Here is a 4,063-nt window from a genome sequence, read left to right as displayed (position 1 = left end):
AAATTCCACACAATCACATGATTTTATGATAATTATTAAAGAAATGTCTCTATTTTATGTGTTTGGGTGATAGACTGGCTTTTCCTCTTCTAATTTAGTACTTCAATTCATAAACCAAATTGGTTATAATTGTAGTCTCTAAGAATAAGAAAAAGATACTAAAGACAGAGAATAATGGATATACTGGAGACAGAGATATTCTATTGAAAACAAGCTTCAAAGCTATGAAGGCCTGGTAGATATCCTTCAAGACTACCAAGAATGAAAAGGAGGTACAGAGCTCACTAGTGAAAGTAAGTGTCACATTAAAACTTCTACCAGAATGTAACAAACTTCTGAACATTCAGTATATTCAGATGGGGTAAATACATCATTCCAGAATTCTTGCATGTCACTATATAGGACGGGGGGGGGGGGGGGCTCCCTGACTTATAGTAATTGAAGTCTGAAATCAAGTAATTGGCCTTTGGAACTTGGGATCCTCCTCATTACTGACTTCAGAGCACAGGAAGTATTAACTTCCTTAATCTTATGTTGCTGTGTGTCAGTTCTCAATTCTTCACATTATACTACCAGTCTCTTTCAACTTCTAATTTCACCCATTTTCGATTTCTTGTGAGAAATGTCTGTAATTTCAGCATTCCAAAAGCAGAGAGTAGTAGGCTTAGAGCTGGGGACCAGGTGCACAGACAACCTGTTTCTTAAAGCCATTGATGTCAAATCTTTTCATAGCTACTTATCTTTTGTGAACTAAAGTACAAGAATGATAGAGGATAAACATGTGAGGGGACAAGATCATTTTAGAAGTTTCATGTTCACTACAATGGTCAATTCAAAGTTTATTTTAATTCTATGTATTTGGCTAACTTCTAGAAATGTCTGGTATTATATTTTTAAAAGACATTTATATATTTTTCTATTATAATATTTCATATAGCACAAATATTTTGGCTTATTTTTCTATTTTAACATAAACAGGAATAGGTCAAGTTTTGATGTTTTATGATAAATTCAGTATAGATTATAATTTTATTGGTATACAATTTTACAAAATGTTAGTTACATATTGTGAATAATTTTTTGAGATTCAAATATAATTAGGTCATAGTTCCCTTTCCAATCCTCCCCACAATCCTTACACATACTGTCCTTCCTCTTTTTTTAAAATTGATCATTGTTATTGTATACATGTATATCCAGGAAGATAGATAGATAGATAGATAGATAGACAGACAGACAGACAGACAGATAGATAGATAGATAGATAGATAGATAGATAGATATACTGCTTAGTCTAGATAGTGTTACTTGTATGCATGTTTTCTGGGATGATCATTTTTATTGGATAACCAAATAGTTTGCTTTCTCCCAGGAAAACTACTTCTTTCACTGAGCATTGCTTAGTTGCCTGAAGCTTGATGGCAACCAACAGCTTTCCAATTGAACAAAGTCCTTCTCAACAAGAGGGAAAACATGCCTTGCACTAGAATTCTAGGCAATTATTGAGGACTAATAAATCAAGAATCTTTGAGTAGAACCTATAACCACCACTTGACCAAAGCAGCATAATCCCCAACAATAACTGCAGGTAAATTTATTGCTTATAATTCTCTGTTTCTCTATAAAATGTAAGAATGTAAGGATATCCACAATGTTGAATAAATTAGGAAGGCAAAATCTATTTATAATAAAGAAGTTAAAATGTGACTAAAGCTCAGTGTTAGTAAATATACTCAGAAGAGGGAATGGACAAACTATTTTTTAATAAAATCAGATAGTCTTATTATAAGATTGGAGCATAGGAAGACAACATGAAAGAATGTATGATGGTGAATCTTTGTCAACAATTATCTTTAAGAGGTGGGACCAAGTTAGGGCATGGCTTTCTGGGTACAGGGTGAAAAACTGAGAGGCCCAAAGTAAGCGTTCTCTTGGTTCCCACTGTACACAGTTGAGCTTGGACTTATTCCTGTTTTGTGGGCTTTTCATTTATAATAAAAAAAGATATAATTGCTCTATCTTTAAGCTAGCCTGGTTATTTCTACACCCAAGATAATTGAACTGTTAGTGCTCAACATGGAAACTATGTAGGATAAATAAAAAGAGGAAACATTGAATTGAATAATAGAAATTTAGTATGAACTTATTCACAGTAATAATAATAATAATAATGATGATGATGGTGGGTAATAGAGTGAATACTTGTGAGCTATTATTTATGGATAATTTACATTGGTATATTTTTATATGTTGATACAAGTTCAAATTATATATGTTATTTCTGTTTACAATATTTGTACAACTATGCAAAGTTACTCTGTCAGATTGTATACATGCATGCATCTACCTCTGTTTAAGAATTTTGTATATTGCTCTTTTTGTCCCATCTACTGCGAGAATGTAGACCATTCTCAGCAATCAGATGTGGACATCACTCTGAAGGGTCACAGAGTCATTGTGAAGGGCCCCAGAGGAACCCTCCGGAGGGACTTCAATCACATCAACATAGAGCTGAGCCTTCTTGGGAAGAAGAAGAAGAGGCTCCGGGTTGGCAAATGGTGGGGCAACAGGAAGAAACTGGCCACCGTCAGAACCATCTGCAGCCACGTTCAAAACATGATCAAGGGTGTTACGCTGGGCTTCCGCTACAAGATGAGGTCCGTGTATGCTCACTTCCCCATCAACATCGTTATTCAAGAGAATGGGTCTTCGGTTGAAATCCGAAATTTCTTGGGTGAAAAATACATCCACAGGGTTTAGATGAGGACTGGCGTTGCTTGTTCTGTCTCTCAAGCCCAGAAGGATGAATTAATCCTTGAAGGAAATGATACTGAACTTGTTTCAAACTCAGCGGCTCTAATACAGCAGGCCACAACAATTAAGAACAAGGATATCAGGAAGTTTTTGGATGGTAGTTATGTGTCTGAAAAGGGAACAGTGCAGCAGGCTGATGAGTAGACCTAAGTGACCAGTTCCAGAAACAAGATCCTGAATTTTAATATGATTTGGGGTGTCTTTTGGGACAATAAAAGACTTGTATTGATTAAAAAAAAAGAATTTTTTATATTGATACAATTTTTAGGATATATTTTCATGTTGCATTATAGATTATTCCTGCTTCTGATCAAGATACTTATACATTATTTACATTTTGAGGTTATTGTACTCATTTGCTGCACATTTGCTTGCAGATTATTTAATATTCTGATGTGAAGTCTTAGTCTTTAAATTATACAGGTATTAAATGTTATAGGTCAATAGTTATTTATGTTTGTTGTAAATATAGTCAGATTAATTAGGTTCTTTAGATACAACAGGATTGTATTCTGCCTAGATAGGTAATTTTTAACCAGTTCAAGGATCTGTAGAACATGACATTTAAATACTTTAGAGCTCTGTTGACATTAGACACGGTTGCTCCTGACAGTACTAATCTATTCCCAAGAGAATAGAGCACTGAAGACACTCCATTCGGAGTTTGTTTTCTTCTTAGCGCAATTGGCCTTTGGACAAGGAACTGCCCTTGCCTCAACCACTGACAAAGTACATGGCATCTGGACTAGATAAACAGGACACAAGGAAAAAGATTGCCAAACCTTGCCAAGACAGAGTAAGATGGTTCTGCAATTTTTTCTGCCTCTGAAAATGGACTGTTAGTTACACTAGGCCTTAGCCAAAGTTGGTTGCTTCAACATTGCAAATAAGCCTTGGGTTATTGCTCAGGTAGCCAGTTGTAATTCCAGAATATGGAAGTCAGAATCAAAAGAAACAGTTGTTTAGGGACAACAAGTTCAACTACATAGGAAATTTGAGGCCAAACTGAAAGGCTCAAAGCAAACGAAATGTACAAATTATTGGCTACATATGAATAGATAGAAAGCAAATCTAGCATGTAACAAATAATAAACAAAATATCATTTTACAATGTACTATGACTCTTTCTCTTCTTCTCCTTCTGTCTACTCCTCTCCTTTTCTTTCTCCGTCTCTGTGTCTACTTCTCTATCTCTCCTTCTATTTCTCTTCTGTATCTCTTCCCCACACACCAATTGGAACCCATGTTA

The 4,063-nt window shown here is 35.1% G+C and overlaps 1 pseudogene; it reads left to right on the top strand.

Moving 5' to 3' along the window:
* Positions 1 to 2,337: 2,337 nt before the first annotated feature.
* LOC121433385 lies at positions 2,338 to 2,958 on the top strand (annotated as a pseudogene).
* Positions 2,959 to 4,063: the final 1,105 nt, after the last annotated feature.

The sequence above is a fragment of the Microtus oregoni genome, unplaced genomic scaffold, assembly GCF_018167655.1.
Source record: "Microtus oregoni isolate MIOR12 unplaced genomic scaffold, Mior012 000038F_ref0000394, whole genome shotgun sequence".
NCBI classification, from domain to species: Eukaryota; Metazoa; Chordata; class Mammalia; order Rodentia; family Cricetidae; genus Microtus; species Microtus oregoni.
Note: the sequence above shows the minus strand (reverse complement) of the source record. Positions and strands in the feature narration are given on the sequence as shown.